Below are 22926 nucleotides of genomic sequence, written 5' to 3'. Positions count from 1 at the left end.
AAGGGTGGCAAAGAAACGAAGAGGGTTGGAGCTGAGGGAATTAGTCAATTGGGTGTAATAGTCCTGTTTGGCAAGGAATAGGGAGGACTGGAAGGAGGATAGCATGAATTTGTAATGAACGCAGTCGGTATGGGTGTGAGATTCCCTCCAGAGGCGTTCAGCAGATCAGGCGCAGGAGCGAAGGTATCTGATGCAAGGGGTCAGCCAGGGCTGGGGATTAGTACGCCTTGTAGGACGGGAGATGGATGGTGCAAGGGTGTCAAGAGGAGAGAGTGGCATTGTAAGCGGAGACAGCCTTGTCGACAGACTTGGAGGACATGATGGAGGGGAGGAGATTAGAGATACTAGAGGATAAGGTGGGAGGGTCGACGGCCTAGAGATTCCTGAAAGTAGTGGTTAGTGTAGGGCGATGAAGTGTGAAGGTGATCATGTGATGATCTGAGAGAGGAAGAGATGAGGCGCAGATGTTGGGGGGTGAGCAGGTAGAGGAGAGGACGAGGTCAAGACATGGCCAGTTTGGTGAGTAGGGGTGGTGGAGCTCAGCTGGAGGGTGAAGAAGGATGTCAGAGTGAGGAACTGAGAAGCGCAAGAATCGGATGGGTCATCAGTGTGTATGTTAAAGTCTCCAAGAATGAGGGACGGAGATGAGGGTTCAAGAAAAACGGAGAGCCATGCATCAAAGTCGGTAAGGAAGGAGGGGAGGGACTTATCAAGGGGGCAGTAAATGACTGCAACTCTGAATGGCAGCGGGTAGAATAGACGGATGGAGTGAACTTCAAAGGATGAGAAGCAGTGAGACTGCGGTAGGAGGAGAGGTTGAAAACTACAGGCGGGCGAGAGTAGTAACCAGACATCTCCTCCACGGCCGACTGGGCGGGGAGTGTGGGAGAAAAGAACCTCCATGGCATAGGGCTGCGACTGAGGCAGAGTCATCGGGGGTGAGCCAGGTTTCAGTTAGGGCAAACAGTTGAAGGGAACGGGAGACTGAGATCATGGGTGAAGGAAAGTTTGTTGCACACAGAGCGGGCATTCCACAGGGCACATGAGAAGGGGAGGGAAGGGGGGAGGAGGGGAAAAGTGATGAGATTGGCGACATCTCGGAATCGTTTGCATGGATAAGACGACGACAGGTGTGGGGGACCTGGATTGGGATTGATGTCTCTGGCGGATAGCAGGAGAAGGAGCAAGAGAGTGCGGAGGAGGGCGACGAAGGCGACGAAGACAGGATGTGCTCAGGAGGGATGGGTTAATGGCAGGTTTACAGAGAATTCATTAAGTTTCTCTGACTCATCAACTTCAAATACCATTTCTAGCACCGGTATCACACCCAAATCTTCCTTGGTAAAGACCGAAGCAAAGAATTCATTTAATCTCTCTGCTATGGCTTTGTCTTCCCTGATCACCCAGTTGTCCAACTGATTCTTTTGCGGCTTCCTGATTTTAATATACCTAAAAAAGTTTTTACTATGTGTTTTGGCCTCCAATGCAATTTTTTTTTTCCGAAGTCCCTCTTAGCCTTCCTTATCAGCACTTGCATGTGACTTGACATGCCTTATGCTGTTTCTTATTATTTTCAGTCAGTTCCTTCTTCCATTTTCTGAAGGATTTTCTTTTAGCTCTAATAGCTTTCCTTCACCTCACTTTTTAACCATACCGGCTGCTGTTTGGTCTTCCGTCCTCCTCTTTTAATATGCGGAACATATTTGGCCTGGGCTTCCAGGATGGTGCTTTTGAACAGCATCCACGCCCGATGTAAAAATAATTTTGACCCTCGCAGCTATTCCTCTTAAGTATTTTTTTCACCGTTCTTCTCATTTTATCATGGTCTCCTTTTTTAAAGTTAAATGCTAACGTAATTGATTTCCTATGTATACTTACTTCAAAGTTAATATCAAACCCGATCATATTATGATCACTGTTATCAAGCAGCCCCAGCACCATTACTTTCCGCACCAGATCATGCGCTCCACTAAGAACTAGGTCTACAATTTTTCCTTCTCTCGTCTGCTCCTGTACCAGCTGCTCCATAAATCAATCCTTAATTTCATCAAAGAAATCCTTTTGGTCATCCATCTCTGTACCTTTATAAAATTCCAATACTCACTTTCAAAATGCAGTAACCAAAATAACAGTACTAAAGGTGCTGTCCCACCTTGGAGTGATACAAAGTTATGATAGTTTTATTCTCCATGCTTTTTCTAATAATTCCTTTTTGTGGCTATAGTTTGGGTTATTGTAACTTACATGCCATCACTTTGCACTTGTCCATTTTTAAGGGCCCTTACTAAGACACGTTAGCATTTTTATCACACGCCTAAAATTAGCATGCACTAAAGGCTAGACACACCCATATATTACTATGGGTGTCTTTAGCATGAACTAAAAAACACTGGCTCGTCCTTAGCGCTGCATAGTAAAGGAAAAATTAATTCTTTCCTGATAATTTTTTCCATTTGTCCCAACAGATCAATCCAGACACTTGTGGGTTGTATCCCTCTACCAGCAGTGGAAATAGACAGAACCTTCGAGGTTTGCTTTATGTGGACCTGTGCAGCCAACTGAACCTCAGTGTGAACGATACCAAAGCAGTGGAATGGAAACAATAGAAAACTCTCCTGACATTGTCAGACCTCAGACCAATTGCCCAACATACTTAAACCACTTCTATATTTATTTTATTAATCAAACGAAGGAACATTCAGAACAGGAAAAAAAAAAAAAAAAAAAACTAACCAACCGCAACAAAACCACAGACAGTAAACCCAGGGGGGGGCTTTTGGATTGATCTGTTGGGACTAATGGAAAGAAAATCAGGTAAGAATTAATTTTTCCTTCCATGGCGTCCCACAGATCAATCCAGAGACTTGTGGGATGTACCCAAGCAGTCCTCAAGTAAGGTGGGACACCCCCAACCAGGCAAAAATCAGCGACGAGCCAAACCCCGCATCTTGACAAGCTGCCACATCCACCTGATAATGACGAGTGAATGTATGGACCGAAGCCCATGTAGCTGCCCTGCAGATATCTTCCAGAGAAACCAAACGGGGCTCTGCATAGGAGGAAGCTTGAGCTTGCGTAGAATGAACACGAACTTGCAAAGGGGCTTGTTTGCCCAATGCCACGTATGCCGAAGAGAAGGCCTCCCGCAACCAACGGGTTATGCTGTCCTTGGATACCATATGACCCTTCTTACTGCCTCCAAAAAGGACGAAGAGATGGTCAGAAAGACAAAATTCATTCGTTACCTCCAAATACCTGAGAAGAGCCCGTCTCATGTCAAGGCAGCGAAAACCCCGGAATTGCTCAGGGTAATCTTCCCAGCGGAAGGCTGGCAAATGCAGAGAGTGACCCAAGTAGAAACAAGAAACCACCTTGGGCAAAAGCAAAGGAACTGTCCTAATCGATACCTCCTCCTCCGTAAAAAGCAGGAAGGGGTCACTGAAAGAAAGGGCCTGCAACTCTGAAATTCTCTGAGCGGAAGTAATGGCTACTAGGAAAATCGCCTTCAAGGTGAGATCCTTAATCGTAATCCCCGATAAGGGTTCGAAAGGAGGACGCTAAAGCGCTTTGAGAACTAGATTAAGGTTCCAGGATGGCAGAACTGGCACGTGAGGAGGGCGCAAACGATTTACGCCCCTCAAGAAACTAACCAAATCCGGGTGGGAGGCAATGGAAGCCCCCTGAAGCCGGCCTCTAAAACATGCCAGAGCTGCCACCTGCACCTTAAGAGAACTCAACGAGAGTGCTTTTTGTACAGCCTCCTAAAGAAATGCGAGGATAACCGATCCTGAAGCCGCTGACAATCCCCAACTCGCACACCACGAATCGAAGGTACGCCACACCCCAGTATATGCTATCGAGGTGGATCTTTTCCGAGCCTACAGTACCGTAGTGATAACCGCGTCTGGATACTCTTTTCTTCAAGATCGCCCTTTCAAGGGCCAGGCCGTAAGACCCAAGGGGGAGGGATCCTCCATCGTGACTGGCCCCTGCAGCAGGAGACCGTGCTGCACCGGTAGCAGAAAAGGACGACTGAACAGAAGCCTGATCACATCTGCATACCAGGGTCATCTGAGCCAATCCGGGGCCACTAGGATCACTCGACCAGGATGACTGGCAATGCGAGTCAGTAACCTGCCCACCATTGGCCACGGGGGAAAGGCATAAAGCAGGCCCCTGGGCCAAGGTTGAAAGAGGGCATCGATGCCTTCTGAGCCGAGCTCTCGTCCCCTGCTGAAGAAACGGGGAACCTTCGCATTGAATGCGGTGGCCATTAAGTCCATCTCTGGCATCCCCCGATGGGCAGTTAGTTGTCTGATCGAAGGACAGAGGGGAGAACATCCACAACCCCGGCTCCAACTGGTGGCGACTGAAAAAGTCCACTTGCACATTCTGTGACCCCGCTATATGAGTCACCGTAAAGAGAGAGATGAGTCTCTGCCCAACGGCAGATCAGAGCCGCCCCGTGCACTAGGGGTGCACTCCTGGTGCCCACAACGGTTTACGTCGGCGACCGCCATCGCATTGTCCAAATGAACTCAAACTGGGCAACCACGGAGAAGAGAGACTCCCGAAGGGCCAGACGAATCACCCGTAACTCCAAGCAGTTGATGGACCATGACACCTCCATCGAAGTCCAAATGCCCTGGGCCGTCTGTTGCAGGCAATAAGCCTCCCAGCCAGACAGTGACACATCTGTGGTCACTATCTTCCAGTCCGGGGTTGCCAGAGGAATGCCTGACACCAGATTCTTTTCAATGAACCACCAGTACATGATTGTGTGAAGACGGGCCGAACATGGCACCCGAACCTCGTAATCCTCCGAGAGCGGAGACCAACGGCTCAGAAGGTGCCACTGGAGGGGGGCACATGTGAGCTCTGGCCCACTTTACCACGTCCAAGGTGGAGGACATGGAACCTAGAACTTGTACATAGTCCCAAGCCCGCGGGTTCGGAGTTTGAAACAGCGCTCGTAACTGAGCATGTAACCGCTGTGCTCGAGCTCAAGTAAGAAACTATCCCTGTTCGTGCATCGAAGCGCACACCCAAGTATTCCAGCATTTGGGAAGGCATTAGGCTGCACTTCGGGAAGTTAATCACCCAACCAAACAACTGAAGCAACCCGACCACTTTGTCGGTTGCCTGCAGACTCTCCTTGAAAGAAGTTGCCCGCACAAGCCAGTCGTCTAGATAGGGATGGACCTGAATCCCTTCCTTCCTGAGATAGGCCGCCACTACTACCAGGACCTTGGAAAAGGTCAGAGGCGCTGTGGCTAGGCCGAAGGGCATCGCTTTGAATTGAAATTTACGACTGATCACTGCAAAACGAAGAAAGCGCCTCTGGGGAGGCCAGATTGGAGTGTGTAAATAGGGCTCTGAGATAGAGAGACGTCAAACGCTCCCCTGGCTGTACCACTGCAATCATCGATTGGAGTGTTTCCATGGGGAAATGCCGAACCCGTAAGGATCTGTTGACGCGCTTGAGATCTAGGACGGGTTGCCAAGAACCGCCTTTTTTGGCAACACAAAATAAATGGAGTATCGACCACACCATCTTTCTGCTGGGGGTACAGGCTGGACGGCACCCAGCCGTTATAAGCTGAGTAGAGTGTCAAAACGCCCACACCTTGGCAGAAGATTTGCAAGGAGGTTCCAGAAAAGAGTCTATTGGACGAGCAATTCTAACTTGTAGCCGTCTCTGATAACCTCCAAGACCCATTCGTCTGATGTTACCCTGGTCCACTCCACCAGGAATAGGGACAGTCTGCCCCCAATAACTGGCTGGATATGGACCAGGGCCCCATCATTGGGCAGACCTGGCTGCAGGCTGGTTTCTGTTACCGGAAAGGAAGGCCCACCTGTCACCTCGAAAGGGCTGAGGCCTCTGAGAAGATCTTGCTCTCTGAAAAGAGGCCCCACGACCTGGACGGTAACACTGTGCATCCCTAAACTTAGGTCTATGTCCTGTTGGTCGTACAAACTTGGACCTGTCCTCCGGGAGGCACTGGGCCTTACAGTCACCGAGGTCCTTCACAATCTGTTCTAAGTCTGTCCCAAACAAAAGCTTTCCCCTAAAAGGAAGACTTGCTAAACGTGACTTAGAGGCCACGTCTGCAGCCCAATGCCGCAACCACAGACAGATAAGCGCGGTGACCGCTAGGAAAACCTCCTTCGCCGAAGCCCTCAAAAGATCATAAAGAAGATCGGCAAGGAAGGCTAAACCGGACTCCAAGGTCGGCAAAACAGCCACAAGATCTTCCAGAGGGGAGGCTTTCTGTACCCATGATAAGCATGCCCGCGCCGCAAAGGAGCCACAAACTGAAGCTTGCAGGGAAAGGGCCGCTACTTCAAAGGACAGCTTCAAGCAAGTCTCCAACTTACGATCCTGAGGGTCCTTGAGCGCCGTGCCCCCCTCCACAGGGAGAGTGGTTTTCTTAGTGACCACTGTGATTAAGGAATCCACCGTAGGGACCTTCAGCAAGTCTAAGTCAGGAGCAGGTAGCGCGTAAAGACGCAACGTAGCTCTAAGCAACCTTAAGCCCACTGTCCCGAAATAAGGATCCTCATGGCCTCATGCACATGAAAGGAATGAGGTGGGCATTTGGTGCCAGACATAAGAGGGCACCGGACCTGTTCCCCCTGACGATTCAGGGGGGGAAACGTCCAAAACCTCAAAAGCCGTAACAATCAGGGAGGGAGCTCTTTCCTGCAAAAAACAGCGGGCAGCCATCGGATCATCCCCCTCCTCAGAGGGCAGGGTGACCTCATCTGCCAAATCCAAAGATTCTGAGGGAGAACCCAGAGACAAAACTGGGCCATCTGTGTCACCTGGTGACGTTTTGGCAGGAAAGACAGAGGTTGCAGCAACCAAACTTTGCTGAAGAAGAGACGGGGCTGCCTGAAGAGAAGCTCCTGACTTCTTCAAAAGAAAGGCATTGTGCATTAATAAAACGAAATCCGGGGAAAAAAGGAACTGCAAGGGACTCCCCTGCTCCCTGTACATCGCTTCCCTCCATCGGAGCCTGTGCCGCAGAAGTGCGCTGCACCTCGTCTATGAACCACCACGTGCGGAGCGGGTCGCACCTGAGAGGAAAAAATGGCGCCCACCAACACGCGCTGCACTAACTGCCCCGAGGAAACCGCCAAAACTATCCCCTGCACTTCCAACTCACCAGACGCCTGAGGGGAACCCCCATCGCGCTGAACACCCGCTGCGGGCTGACAGCGGCAGGACTCACACTCACTCAATGCTGCTCTCCGACCCCCACACCAGGAGCAGCGCTTAGCCGCCTCAGAAGGCACTGACATGCTCCACAAACGCCTGCCCCAAAACTGACTCTGCAGAATGTCTAGTTCCTCTGAATGATTAAACAAAAGCAAAGTCTCTTTCCTTTTTCTCCTGACTAAAAAAAAAAAAAAAAAAAAAAGGTAACACCCGATCAGGCCAACAGCCCTGGGTGACGGAGGAAAGGTAGGGGGAGACCGGGAGGGACTGGCACCACCAGGTGTACACCACAAGCTGCAAACAGCCACTCAACCCCCTGTCTGTGCTAAACTAGACCCAAAGGACACCAGTAGCCAGATCAAACCAGAGCTGAACAGAGATGTCCCCCCACCTGCTAGATAGAGAATACTGAGGTTCAGTTGGCTGCACAGGTCCACATAAAGCAAACCTCGGAGGTTCTCTATCTCCACCTGCTGGTAGAGGGACACAACCCACAAGTCTTTGGATTGATCTATGGGGCGCCATGGAACAGGGCCCTAAATGTAATATGCCATTTAGATGCCCAGTCTCTCAAGGTCCTCCTGCAATTTCTTACAATTGGCTTGTGATTTAACAACTTTGAATAATTTTGCTGGTCTTGCTCATTTATAAAAGATCTGGAAATTGGGGGGGGGGGGGGGGGTAGCATCTGTCCCAGTACAGACCCCATTTAACCCTACTCTGTTTTCGCCCTTTTAACCTGATTTCTCAATTCACATCTGGATATTGCCGCCTATCCCATGGCTTTTTAAATACCTCAGAAGACTCTTATAAAGAACTTTGTCCAACATGACCAGAAAATTGAGACAAACCCTATCAAGTGGCTCACTTTTCTACATGTTCACACCTTTAAAAAAAAAAAAAAAAAAAATATATATATATATATATATATATATATATATATATCTCAGATGGGTTGGGCAAATGGTCCCACGTTGGCTGAGTCCAATTAAATTACGACTATCAATATGTTAAGTAATTTTATTCTTTATAATAGTTTACATTTTGAGTGGCAATTATGTCAGGCTTACTAGTCTTATCTCCTGGATCCCTGGGACTTTATAAAAAAAAGTTGGCATTACGCTGGCCACCTTCCAGTCTTCAGATACCTAAATAGGTTAAAAGTTACTAATAGTATATCTGCAATTTTCATTTTTTTTAGCGCTCTTGGGGGTACACCATCCAGTCTACATGATTTGCTATGCTTTACTGCATTACATCTTCCAGGTTCACCAATATTCGTTTTGGTTCCTATGAATTGTCACCTTTAAATATTTCTTGCAGCTTTGGCACATTCAAATAACATTTCTTAGCTGTTTCCTTCGTTTGATTCCTTTTGTTTTTTAAACATATATTCTTTTGGCTATAATGATCTTTCACCCCTTTCTACATGACAGCCATTTGGTCTTACTTCTGGCTTTTCTTAATGTGTGGAATACACCTGGTCTGTTTTTTTAAAAAGCCATTTTGGAAGCAATGTCATCACTTAATGTAACCTCTTAACCAATAGCCCAATCTCGGCTGAACGAAGCCAAACCTATTTTCCTAAATTAGTGAAACTGGCAAATAATCCTGCATAGACCTTCCTATATATATAGCCTAAGATTACATAATAATTAGGTTTATTTCTCCCAATTAAAGAAAGTCCTGCAATAGAAGCTGTACCTTCCATGTACAACTGAACATTTTATAAGTATATATGGCAGTCGCTCAGTCATTCTCACCCTTTATTTGAAGTCCTAGGAATATTTATCCGAATGATCCATATCAGTTATGTTGTCACAGATAACATCAGACACACATACAAGTTGCACAAACTGAATGACAGTACAAATGAGGTCATAACCAATATAAACGACTTATACTGTTGCTTTAAATCGTGCAGCATAGTAGATAAGGGAAGTTAAAGTCCAATTAGTCATCTTCTCTAGTTTTCTACTATATTAGGTAAATCAGCATTCAAATTCCCCTAAAATTCAACTTATACCACCTAACTCATCTCTAACCAAACATCTCAACCCTTTCCTTACCACTGTATCCCAAACTTGTTTAAACTCTTATCAGTTTTTTAGCATTGGAACACATAACATTGAGTAAAGACCCGTCTATACTGATCAGTTTTGATGCACATAAAGCATTCGACCGAGTGCGGTGGGACTTTATGTTTGGAGTATTGGAAGCATATGGGATCAATGGTTTTTTTGGGGAGGCCATTAAATCGTTGTATAATGGCCCTATGGCGGAGGTGATGACAAATGGACTGATATCTGGACGATTTGAGATAGCTAGAGGCACTAGACAGGGGTGCCCTTTGTCTCCACTTCTATTCGTGCTGGTGATAGACCCTCTAATTCGGGATATTTTGGAATCACCAGAGATAAAGGGGGTACATATAGGGCTCGAGCATTTTAAGATATCTGCTTTTGCGGATGATTTGTTAGTTATCCTCACACAACCTAGTATATCCTTGCCAGTGGTCTTAGAGACCTTGAAAGAATTTGGTGACTTTTCAGGGTTTGGTCTTAATCTGGACAAATCTGAGATTCAACTGATAAATATGACAGAAACAGAATGGTCACAATTAGCATGCCCACTAAAACGCGCACACAATTCATTTAAATACCTAGGGATACAATTGCCGGGGGATCCTTCCAAACTATACCAGATGAATATAGCCAAATTGTTTGAGTTTACAAAGCGTCTATTAGAAAGATGGGTTAACTTACCGCTATCCTTGATGGGCCGCATATCTTTATTCAATATGATACTCTTCCCGAAGTGGCTGTATTGCTTTCAGGTCTTACCATTATTTCTTTTAAAAAAAGATTGGAGGAAACTGATGAGCATGCTCTCAAGGTTTTTTTGGAATCATAAACGGCCGCAGATAAATTGGCAAACTATGTTAGATTCCTGGGAAGGTGGTGGAATGGGGGTATTGAATCTATTGCGCTATAACAGAGCTTGCTTGTTGAGACATGTGGGGGACTGGATCAAGGAGACGTCCTACCACACACCGCGAGTAGTGGAGGAGAGGTGGGTTAATCCGCTACACCTACATTATGTGCTGCAGGCCAAACAGTCCTCATTGCCAAAACATATAAAGAACAGTCTGTTGGTTAGACCACTTAGATTGGTGTGGAGAGAATTGAGCCGCCAATGGGCGTTTGATGCACATCAGAGTGGATTGCTACCTATAATGGGGAATGGAGACTTCCTTCCAGGAATGGATAATCTTAGATTTAAAATTTGGAAACAAAAAGGGCTCAAAATTATACAAGACCTGGTAGATTCCACAGGTAGGCTGAAGGGGGTGGAGGCATTGGGGATAGGGGAAAACTCGTGGATGGATGCTTTCGCACATCAACAGATATCTCACTATGTAATAGGGATTCCCAAGCAGTCACTTGTTGTGGATGTGCCCAATAAAATAGATCAATTGTACGAAATGCCTACTGAGGAGGCAGTATCAATATCACTCCTTCACAAAAGGCTTTTACAGCATAAGGTACATCAAACTATGAGCCATCTTCTACTGAAATGGTCAGCAGACCTTGGAAGGGAGGTGACATCGCAAATGTTGCTGAGTTGTTTACGACAGATCCCTAGACGAATAGACAGCGCAGAACTAAGAGAATGTCAAGGAAGGGTGATTTTTAGGGCCTATACATCTAAATCAAGACTTTTTAAAATGGGAGGAGTGGGAGAACCAATTTGTGGGAGATGTGGAAGTGCGCCCTGTACATATTACCACGCTTTGTGGGAGTGCCGGGAAGTCCAGCAGTTCTGGACTAAAATATTTAATTTTTTAGGATACTTGGAACATAAGAGCATTTCGCTGAAACCGGAACAGGCCCTGTTGGGGATGGACGACATGTTTGGGGCTGGTGCTGTCCACCATAATTTGTTGGTATATAAGGCCTGCTTAGTGGGAAAAAAATGCATACTGGTCAATTGGGTCACACAGGAGCCTCTGACATACTGGCAATGGCGTAATAGATTTCATGCCTTATTGTTGATGGAGGTCCGGGCTGTCGCTTTGCGATTCAAACGACAAAAAGAATTATTTCTTACTTGGAGAAATTATATACAGGCCCTTGCGCCCCGCGCCCGTAGCAATATTATCAATAAGCTGGGGGACCCTCGCATTCCTACATGACAAGCTATGTAACAAAAAAAGGTGGCCTTATATCCATGTGACCAAGGAACTGATGCTTCACAAAAAAGGGGGGGGGGGAAGGGGGAGGGGATCAAAAAAAGGGGGGGGGGAAGGAAAGATTACAGTAAGCTGAACGGGATTATGGACGAGGAGGGGGGGAGGGGGGCAACTTAATTCATGATGAGATTCACTATCTAATGTTATGTAGATTCGTTAAAGGATGTGATAGGATGTTATATTGCGGTGGGAATTAATGGATACTGTTTTTGATAACATTATTGCCAGACTGCATACAAAAGTTTGAAAAAATTGATGACGATGTTGGTCAAAATCAAACAAAAAATTGTTCATATTATTTACAATGTTGGATTTGTATGGTTGGAAATGTCATCAATAAAAATTGTTTTAAACTAAACTCTTATCAGTTTTGATTGCCAGTAGCCTTACCATCTTCTCAACAAGTATGTTCTCATGGTTCCTCTAAACCACTTTTCTACAGCTTCATGTCATGATCCCTTCATCCTTAATTATCTTGCTCAAGTAATACTTAAACCTTTAATAAAATAGGAGACTAAAATTATCATCATCATCTCTCTTTTCCTCATTTAACATCTAACAAGAACTCAGGGTGAGGTGCTTAAAACAGTGCCTCCCAAATGCTGTATCACTCAGATTGGCTACCAATTAGGGAATGCATACGATTTAAGATTCTGCTACTGTCAAGATCTTAAATTTTCTTGTGCCCTAGTTGTACTCCTTTATCCACCATTACATTCCAACTCAGCCACTAAGTTCTGCACAAAGTAGTCTATTGCAAGTCTCGAACAGCCTTTTCTTTTTTTTTAGGAAAAAGACAGAGTAAAGGGGCTTTTAGTCAGGTGGCTGTGGGAAGAATAGAATAAATTACCAAAAGATAGTGCTGGGGAGTCGTCAGCTGTCTTGGTACATGTGGGTACCAATGACAGGAAAATGTGGGAGAGAGGTTCTGGGAGCCAAATTTATACTTAGGTAGAAAGCTCAAATCCAAAACCTCCAGGGTAGCATTTTCTGAAGTGCTATCCGTTCCACGCGAAGCCCAAGAGACAGGCAGAGCTCCGGAGTGTCAATGTGTGGATGCGACGATGGTGCAGGGAGGAGGATTTTAGATTTGTTAGGAACCGGGCAACATTCTGGGGAAGGGGGAGCCTATTCCGAAAGGATGGGCTCCACCTCAACCAGGGTGAAACCAGGCTGCTGGCATCGGCATTTAAAAAGGAGATAGAGCATCTTTTAAACTAGAAACTGGGGGAAGGCCGACAATCATTCAAAAGCACATGGCTTGGGATAAGGTATCTTTCAAAGATATCACCAAAACAGGGAAGATAGGGTATGCTGATAGTGAGGTTGCAAAAGAGACCGTAGTACATCAGGTGTCCTTAAATAAAAATCAGACAAAAGATTGCAAATTAATACTGTCAAGTACTGAGCATGATGTAAATAGGAACAACAAACAGTTTGAAATGTCTATATGTGAATGCCAGAAGTCTAAGAAATAAGATGGGAGAGTTAGAATATATTGCACTAAATGAAAAATTAGATATAATAGGCATCTCTGAGACCTGGTGAAAGGAGGATAACCAGTGGGGGCACTGTCATAACGGGGTACAAATTATATTGTAGTGATAGGGTGGATCGAACTGGTGGAGGGGTAGCATTGTTTGTTAAGCAGAGCCTTGAATCAAATAGATTGAAAATTCTGCTGGTAAAAAAAAAAAATATATTGGAATCCCTATGGATTGAAATTCCATGTGTAAAGGGGAAAAGGATAGTGATAGGAATGTACTACCGTCCTCCTGGCCAGGATGAGCAGACGGATGTAGAAATGTTAAAGAAAATTAGGGAGGCTAACAAACTGGGGAACACAACAATAATGGGTGATTTCAATTACCCCGATATTGACTGGGTAAATGTAACATCGGGGCATGCTAGGGAAGTAAAATGCCTTGACGAAATCAAGGGCTGGTTTTATGGAGACAGCTGGTACAGGAGCCGACAAGAGAAGGAAAAATTCTAGACCTAGTCCTTAGTGGAGCGTATGATTTGATGCGGGAGGTAATGGTGATGGGGCTGCTTGATAGCAGTGATCATAATATGATCAAATTTGATATTAGCTTTGAAGTATACACAGGAAATCCAATGTATTAGCGTTTAACTTTTAAAAAAAAGGAGACTATGATAAAATGAGAACAACAGTGGGGGGGAAAAAAAAAAACAACCTTTAGAGGAGTGGCTTCAAGGGTCAAAAATTTACATCAGGCGTGGATGCTGTTCAAAAACACCATCCTGGAAGCCCAGGACAAATATATTCCTCGTATTAAAAAAGGAGGATGGAAGACCAAACGACAGCCGGCATGGTTAAAAAGTGAGGTGAAGGAAGCTATTAGAGCTAAACAAAAAAAAAAAAATCCTTCAGAAAATGGAAGAAGGAAGCGACTGAAAATAATAAGAAACAGCATAAGGAATGTCAAGTCAAATGCAAAGCGCTGATAAGGAAGGCAAAGAGGGACTATGAAAAAAAGATTGCGTTGGAGGCAAGAACACATAGTAAAAATTTTTTAGGTATATTAAAAGCAGGAAGCCAACAAAAGAATCAGATGGACCGCTAGATGACCAAGGGGTAAAAGGGGCGATTAAGGAAGACAAAGGTGTTGTGAGGCACTACTGTCTGGATGTCATGGCTCAAGCAGATGCTGCCTTTGGGGCCTCAGTGTTGGTGGCTGGATGTCATCAGGCCCGCCCTACTCGAGGACTGCTCTTGAACATCCCACAAGTCTCTGGATTGATCTGTGGGACAGTATGGAAGGTGAAATTTTTTCTTTCCATTAGTCCCAACAGATCAAACCAGAGGCTTGCCCTACAGTTGAATTTCTCTTTGTGCTTTCTCCTCCCAATTTGACCTGAGGAATTCCAGCAGAAGCGTTTCTTGAATAGTTAAAAATCAATAAATAAAAGGTTAGGTTCACATGCTGGAATTGGTGTCATCATGAGTCTTCCATGGGTCTGTTTCTCTTTCAATAGCCCATGAACGCGGCAAGTGGCTGCTTCTTCGTGCATCTGGGTTCTCATGCCATGCACTAGGTTGCTCGGGATAGACTCTGAGGTTGTTTGTGTTCTGTTTTTGGAGGCAGGAGGTTTCTAGGTTATTGTTTTCTTGTTCTCTGCTTGGGTAACAAATATACTGGAGGCAAGTCTGCAGCACAGGATACTATATGGCAGAGCTCTGACACTATCTCCACTTGGACTGGACTGATCTGTTGGGACTAATGGAAAGAAAATTATTAGGTAAGACCTAATTTCTCCATGTACTCTCCTGACCTGAGGAATAAGGTTTTTGCCTCTGAAAGCTAACTGACAAAATGTGTTTAGTCCAATAAAATGGTATATTTTCCATTTTCTATTTTATTTGTACTTGTTAATTTGCATTGAGGCGATTGAAATAGGTCAGTTTTTGAAATTTACGTTTGCTATCTTTATATTTTGCTCAGTACAGGGGAACATGCATCACTTTTTCTCTGGTGTTGCACTGTGGATTCAATTTAATTTCTGTCTACACGTTTCTGTTTTTAATTTGTAGTTACTTATTCTATACTGGGTGAAGATCTATGTGCTCTATGTATGTGAAAAACGCACAGTCAGTGCCAAAAGAAAACCACGTAAAATTGATCTGTATTAATCTGCTTATTTAGTTTTCTAATAGATTTACTGGTGTTCTATACTGCCCACTGTACTGTTTGCGATGCTGCCTTTTCCTAGGCAGGTCCTTGATGTGCGACTTGTGGAAGTAACTGTTCTTATGGTATGGAAAAATTGCTCTGTAGGTCCCGAGAGACATTGTACTGTTTTGTATTGCTTCACAGTATGCCTGGTACTGAATTCTGGATTTGGATTAAGATCATGTCTTTCTCAGTAATAGCTCAAGGCAACATTCAGGTACAGTAGCTATTTTTCTGTCCTTGGAGGGCTTACAAATTAAGTGACAAGGCAAAGGAGGGTTAAGTGACTTCTTATGTGACTTGTCCAAGAATTCAAGCAGCAGCAGTGGGATTTGAAGCTTGGCTTCCATGGTTCTCAGTCTGAAAAGTGGTAGGGAAAGAAAGAAATGCCGGAGACCATGGGGGTGGGGAGGGGAGAAGAGAAATGCTGGGCACCACAGGGGGTAGGAGGGGGGCAGTGAGAAGATGAGGAGAGAAATGCTGGTCACAATGGTGAGGGGTTCAAAGGTTGGGAAGGAAGCTGGATACCATGAGTGGGGGGTGGAGTTTTGGACAGAGCCTGCCCCCCCCTCAAACAAAAGATGTTCCACTGCTAGCATGAAGGGTTAACTGTTGAAAAAAAAAAAGGATGGATGGTTTATGTATTAAAAGAAATAATGAAGTATACTGCTAAAACAAAGTAAATGGTTGGGCAACAGGCCCTGTTTATAGGAAAATGTGACATTGCGGGTTGCAAAAGTTAAATGAGAAATCAAAAAACAAAGATGATGTTTGAAAATGTTTGGGTGAAAAGAAAATGATGGGCTGCACCCAAGTCCACGATGCTGGAGGTGGGGGGGTCACAACCATGTTAAGTAAGGTAAAATTAGTCCTTACCTGATCATTTTCTTTCCACTAGTCCCAACAGCTCAATCCAGAGACTTGTGGGTTATGTCCCTCTACCAGCAGGTGGAGAACTTCGGAGGTTTACTATATCTGGTCATGTGCAGCCACCTTAACTTCAGTATTCTCGATACCAAGCAGTGGAAGAAGGAAGAGGAGAACTAACAGTAAGTCCTCTCCTGCCTGCATAAAGCCCATGTAAGCTCCACAACCGTGTTATGATTGTGGTCATAACCCCTCTCAAACTTACCTTTTTCCTGGTGGTCAGCTTAGCTGGCTTCTGTTTCGTTTGTCTGTCCTGTCTGAGCTGGCTCTCTCTCTCTCTGTGCTGGCAGCTTCCAGCAGCATGGGGCTAATTGTCTCACTTTACTGCAGCTGTGGGTGTTGCCCGAGTTGCTCTGCTCCCTTTTTGGGTGTACTGGCTTCAAGTGCTTCACGGGACTGCATTGGTGTGGGTTGGGCCTCTCTGGGTCAGTGTGCTGGTGCTAGGGAGTGTGACATCATCAGGGAGGGCCTTGATAAGGAAGTGGTGTTCTTTCCTTCAGAGCCTTTGCAACGGTGGCACCTGCTTGAGGTAGGGTTAGTGCAGTGGGCACTTCTGTTGTGTTTGGCTTCCCTGCTTGCGTTTACTTTAGGTCCAGGTTAGTGTTGGTGCAGTGTGCACATTTGACCTGTGTTTAAGTGTTTAGCTTCCCTGCCTTTCCCTTGTAGCTCCCCTGCTTTCCCTTTGGGTGTGGTTAGAAGCACTGTTAGTTTGCTGTTAGATGTACTTCTGGTTTTGGTGCTGTAGGAAGCACTTCAGTTCGCTGTGAGAAGTACTCCTGTAGCTTGGTGCTTACTGGCACCTGGGTTAGGTTAGTACGGTGGTGCACTGCTGTAGCGTGGGGGCTTAGGAAGCTCCTTTGCTAACCTGTGTATTTAGTTCCCTGCTCTGTTAGTTTAGGGCTTAGGAAGTCCCTTTGTTGAGCAGGGCTTAGGAGCTCCTGTTTAGTATAGGGCTTAGGAAGTCCTTTTGTCAGTTTACTGTTAGGAACTCTCCTGCTGGTTTAGGGCTTGGGAGCACTTAGATCAGTTTAGGTTTAGGAGTACTTCTGTTTCCAGTCCTGGTCCCTGTGTCATCCGGTATCCGGTAAGTCCTGCCGGCCACTCGAACCCAAGGGCTCAACCCTTGGGGGGGGGGGGGGGGTAGTGGCCAAGCGCAGGTGAAGCTGTACGGGCCCAGTCCAGTGTGCTCCAGTCCATTGTGTTCCAGTCCTGTGTCTGCCAGTCCAGGGGATTGCAGTCCACGTGTTCCGGTTCGCTGGGCAGTGCTGCAGTCCCTGCCGGTGTGCTTGCCCAGTGTTGGTTGGTGGGTTTTGCCTGCTGGCGGCAGCAGCCCAAGGGCTCACGTTTGCTCCAGAGCCCGGCCCCGCGGGCTCTGAACCTGAGAACCTGACAAACCGCTCCTGTGGGAGGGTAACAGAAGGTTTCCTTTATGTTTTGATTTGTTTTACTTTTATTTATTTGTTGTCATTGTTGCAGCCAAAAATCAAATAAAGGAATCTGATGAAACTGAGGCAACTAGAAGAAAACACTCAACCCAGAACAGCAAAGGGCGGGCCTCTGGATTTATCTTTTGGGACTAATGGAAAGAAAATTGTCAGTTAAGGACTAATTTTACCTTCCACAGAGTCCCACACAGATCAATCCAGAGACTTGTGGGATGTACCAAAGCAGTCCTCAAATGGGGCGGGGTACTACCACCTCAGCAGACTGGAGCGATGCACTACAGGCCGCAGCTACACGCGCTGCCACATCAAGTCTGGAATGCCTAGTGCTGCCACGCCAAGCCTGCAAAGCCTAGCAAAGAAAGGACAGCAGATCAAGTGGGCGATCTGCAAAAGCCATCCACAGCAGAACAGAGGACCAAGAAGCCGAACTGCAAAGTGCAGCCACGGAAGACAGATGGTACATGGAAAAAAAGTCAAACTGTGCTCTGGAAAAAAGCGCTGCCACCCGCAACGGGAGAGGCTGTCCCATATAGAGGTCAGCTGACGAAAACTGCCTCTCAGCCAACGGTCACTGTGGCTCTCAAAACCAGATCCCCTTTCAAGTGACCAGCTAGAGTACAGCATGAGGCTATGCAAGGAGGCATTTCTGTTCAGCAGGTCAGGAATCTGATGATCTCACTGCAGTGTGGGTGTTTCATAAGGAGGAGTCACCTTCCTATATACCTAAGGCTTTCCAGGTTCTGAATATGTCTGCTTCTGATCCTACCACCTCTGCATCTGCTAATCTTAAAATGGGAAGCACTAGAATACCGCATCAGCCTTTAGCAGTGTATGAGGCTATGTAGGAAGTCACTTCTGCTCAGTGGGTCACCCCAGACATTGCCCCGCTATGCAGAGGCGTAGCTAGGTGGGGTGCAAGGGAGCAGCTGCTCCCCGAAATGGATTTTTAATAAAATGGTGCTTATGCAGATTAGCCCTTCAGCTTCACACTGACGCCTATTTTACAAAAGGTCTGCTCCCCCTGACATCAAAACTACTTCGCCCACATCTGCCAATCTAAAAATGGTGAGCCAGCATGGCTTTGGAAACTGCATTACCTTCGTAAGGTTCCGAGCAAAGCATGAAGCAAAGATTTGACGAACAGAACTCATTGGTCACTTCCAAATAGTATAGGAGTACATGGTGAACATCCAAGAAGCGGGAGGAGACAAAGGTGGAATGGGATGGAAGGCAGAAACCACCGTATGCAGAAGGACAGGACTATACACCCCATCACCCCTTCAATAGAAATCTTGAGGATCTCAAACGGATGAAGTCGGGAGTTCTAAAACCCTACCTGGACTGAATCGCTGAAGAAAAACTAGGCTGCCATGGATGATAAACTTGGTTTTGTAAAGATAAGGGCGAGTCTGACCAGACCAAAAAGAACGTGTAGACTTTTTTTTTTTTTTTTTTAAGGCAAGAGAGGATGCCAGAGCAAAATAAACCTCAGATTCTTTTCAAAGTCAGGAGAGTGAGAACCACAAACCCCGGGCAGGCAGAGAGGAGGGGGAGAAAGGGAGGGACCTGGCACCACCAGGTGTGCACCCAAGTCCCAGGAACGGGACACCTCAGTCCCCAAAAGCTCGACTAGACCCAAGGGATCAGGCCAGGAGCCCGTCAATCCAGAGCTGCACGGTTATGACCACCCACCTGCTAGATAGAGAGAACACTGAAGTTAAGGTGGCTGCACATGACCACAGAGAGAATTTCAGATGCTTACTATATCCACCTGCTAGTAAAGGGACATAACCCACAAGTCTCTGGACTGATCTGTGGGATGCTATGAAAGTAAATATTTGAAGATAAATGTGTTGTGTAGTTAAAAGGTGGTGTGATGTTAAATACAAATTTGAACTATGTACTGAATGAAGTAGTTTACATTTATGTGGGAGAAACGGATGGGACATATTTGGGGTAAAAAAAATGTTTGGTGTGAAGGTAAAATGAAAATAAGGAAAAAGATGGTTTAAGGCTGAGCAGGCTTCCACTTCTGGCAGGCCCAGAGTGCACTGGCTTATGCTGCCTGGGGGAAAAAAAAAAAAAAAAAAAAAAGAGTTAAGACGATAAGAGAATCCAGCTTAAGCAGTTTGCTACTCTCTTTAGGTGTCCTGTAAGCGATGAAGGGGTCAGAGGAAAGCTGACCCATGTGGAAAAAAAAAAGAAATCTCCATGAAGGAAGAGATTGTGGGGAAAACTGGAAGGTTCTCTCTGTAGAAAGAGATCCTGGTTGAGGGGAAAAAAAAGTCATTGATAACAGGTCCAATGATGATGAAACAATTGAGTGTGGGGTAAACGGTAAATTTACTCATGATATATGAAGTAATATGAAGAAAAGTTGATGTGGATAAAGTGGTTGTATAACAAGGGTTATGTGAAGATACAGATCACTGTGAGGAGCGATCGAGGAAAAGAAAGTTGAAGTAATGTCATGTGTTGAATAAAGTTGAAAAGTGGTTGTATGGGGTTTGTGTTGCTCCAAAGGGAAGGGAGAACAAAACTGAGCTAGTACCCCTTGAGGGCAAGAGATTTTTCTAAACGGGGTAAGAGTGTAATACTGGGTATCACTAAAGTGACAGATTTGTCCAGAGCCCTGGGGGGGGAGGGAGGTCCCTGATAGAGGGATGAAGTGGTAGGATGTCCCTGGGTGGGAGGAGGCCCAGCCCTTGGGGAGACCTTTTGAAACAGAATGGAGAAAAAAAGTTTTACCCTTGCCTAAAAATTACAAGGGGGAAGGAGTTACAAAGGAGATAAAGGCTGGAATTATGCCCATGAGGGGATCTTTGGTTGCTTGATGGTCCCATCCCAAGAGACCAGGGGAAAAGGAAAATCCTCAGTGAGAAGTGTGACCCTTGGCTGTAATGGAGGATTGTGGCTCCTGAAAGAGGCAACCAGGAGACTGTTTGCTACGAGTGGCCAGAGGAGAGACCTAATGCAGGGCAGGGGATTGGAGCTATGAACCTTGTTCCTAAATCTAAGCTTAGAATCACATGCCACATAACCTAATTTACTGATGATGCTGACCATAATACTTGTATTGTGCTGAAGAGAGATTCTTTGAGGTGCTTAAGATGTAATATGTATAGACAACTGATCAAGGTGTGTTTAGAATTTGATTTTTAAATCAAGCCTGTTGCATCTTGAACAATGGGAAACATTTACACATTTTTCTAACGTTCTCTTGGATTTCCACTGCATTTCTTAGTCCTTGAGAATTGTTTTCTCTCCACACTACGTACAGAATAATCACTTGGCACAGACACTTCTGCTGTCAATGCCTTTTTTGTGTTTCTGTTCTTTACCACTGGGAATCACAATCTTGGAAACATACAAATTGACAGCAGATAATGACCATATGGACTATTCAGTCTTCCCATCCATACCATCTACTATTCCTTCCTCACCCTTAGAGATCCTCTGCACTTGTCCCATTCTCTTTCTTGAATTTGTCTACACCACTTCTAATGGGAGACTGTTCCACACAATCATCACTCTGTCCGTAAAGAAGCATTTCCTTAGATTACTACTGAATATATCCCCTTTCACATTCATCCTATATCCCCTCTTTCCAGAGCTTCCTTTCAAACGAGAGACTTGCCTCCTATGCATTTATGTTATGGGAGGTGTTTAAATGTCTATTATATCTCCCTCTCTTCATTCTTCAGAATTCTCTTAAGGTCATGATCCTAGTGCTTTGCAGCCATTTATGAGATGAGAAGCTTACATATATGTCTGTTACCACTTTTTTCTATGTTTGATTTCCTGGGTCTCTTTGCTATCTCAGAAGTAGATTCTTCAGCACCATACATTCACACACAGCATATTTACTTTTTTTTAATGAAACAGTTTAACCTTTGTGCATATATGAATCAATTAATTTGGTAATTTATTTCATTTTGCACACTTTCTTGCTTCTCTTACCTCACCTTCTTTCTGTTGTCTAGAGCTTATTTCTCCCCTTTCCAAGGTTTTTTTTTTTAATTATTATTTTATGTGGATCTTACTCTTCTCTTATTTCCACTCCTAAGTCCAACAGTTTCTCCCTTCCTCCTATCAATCTAGGTCCTCTTGCCTCACTTTTCCTTATTTCTCTTCTTCCTGTCTCTCGGTCCTTTCCTCCCGGTCTTTCATTCCTACACCCCCTCCCCCATTCAGCCATCAAAAAACTTTTTCCTTCTTCATTACTGCCGCTGATAGATCTCCCTCACTACTGCGGAACACATATCCTCTAAGAAGCAAGCCAGAACCCCAACTTGTAAATAAAGGGGAGAGGAGATACCAAACGCAGCGCCGGTACAATGTAAGCCACATTGAGCCTACAAATAGGTGGGAAAATGTGGGATACAAATGTAACAAATAAATAAATCAAAAGGATCAGTGATAAAGACAATCTAGCAGTTAGGAAGAGGAAGTCAAAGACCGAGCTTCCTTGTGACTCTGGACAAGTCAGAGGAAGCCTCATTTTACAGAGGAGATGGGAATTGAGGTACCCAGATCAGGACAAGCTCAGTTCCCCCAATATTTTACAAAGGCCCTGTCAAACATATCCAGCAGGAACAGTGATTTTAAAAAGCTGTATGTTTGGGGGGGGGGGGAGGAGGGGTTAGAAAAAAAAAAATAAACGCATACTGCTCTTTCAAATTTGCTGCTTTTTGTAGTTGCTGCCCCCGACAGAAACATTCCCCCAAGCTCCCCCCTCCCAAGACAGCAAACACTCCCAGAACCTAAGGGTTTCCCTGGTGGCAAGTGGTCAGGGTCATGAGTGATCCCCAGACGCTCCTGCTGCATGGATTTTGGAAGTTCAAAGTAGTACACTCCTTGTTTGTCAGCTTGAGTCCTGCGTAACCTGTCTTTACTTCAGATTTGGAAAGTCAAAAGTAATAAAATCTAAACGCCCAAATACAGAGTGTCAGAAACAGAGGTAGAAGAAAATCAAGATAGCTAGGAGCCGTGGTGAATATGACAAGTCAAAACTGCCAAGAATAGTGGCTGGAACAGTAAAAAAAAAATTAAAATTACTTCAATGTTCAACATGGCTTTCACCTTTTGGAAGATTATGGATGGTATAGTTACATGCTCTAGGACCTTAAGATTACAGTAGTGACTAACCAACACATTTAAGCATGGAATATATTGGCAGGTCTGAAAACACAAACACAGCCTCACAGGACAGAGCAATACCAGTATCATCACTCATGTATGGCCATGTTGATCAATGTAAGTTGTGTATTGATATAGGTACTGACACTGCACCTAATAACCTTTGGTTTTCCCCTAAAACTTCACATCACAACCCCAAGAGGTTCATTTTCAAAGTACTTACACTTACAAAGTTTCATAGGT

General features: G+C 45.2%; 1 protein-coding gene and 1 long non-coding RNA gene across 3 annotated transcripts in view; one reads left to right on the top strand and one right to left on the bottom strand.

Annotated features, from left to right (window-relative positions):
- Positions 1-22926, bottom strand: part of MBOAT2 (membrane bound O-acyltransferase domain containing 2) — a 343260-nt gene that overhangs the window by 319262 nt on the left and 1072 nt on the right. The gene's annotated exons all lie outside the window — the stretch shown is intronic.
- Positions 54-22146, top strand: LOC115467164. Its single transcript, XR_003941653.1, has 3 exons — positions 54-155; positions 17307-17312; positions 22135-22146. It is a non-coding gene; the product is annotated as an uncharacterized LOC115467164 (long non-coding RNA).

This window comes from Microcaecilia unicolor, chromosome 3 (genome assembly GCF_901765095.1).
Source record: "Microcaecilia unicolor chromosome 3, aMicUni1.1, whole genome shotgun sequence".
Taxonomy (NCBI): Eukaryota; Metazoa; Chordata; class Amphibia; order Gymnophiona; family Siphonopidae; genus Microcaecilia; species Microcaecilia unicolor.
Note: the sequence above shows the minus strand (reverse complement) of the source record. Positions and strands in the feature narration are given on the sequence as shown.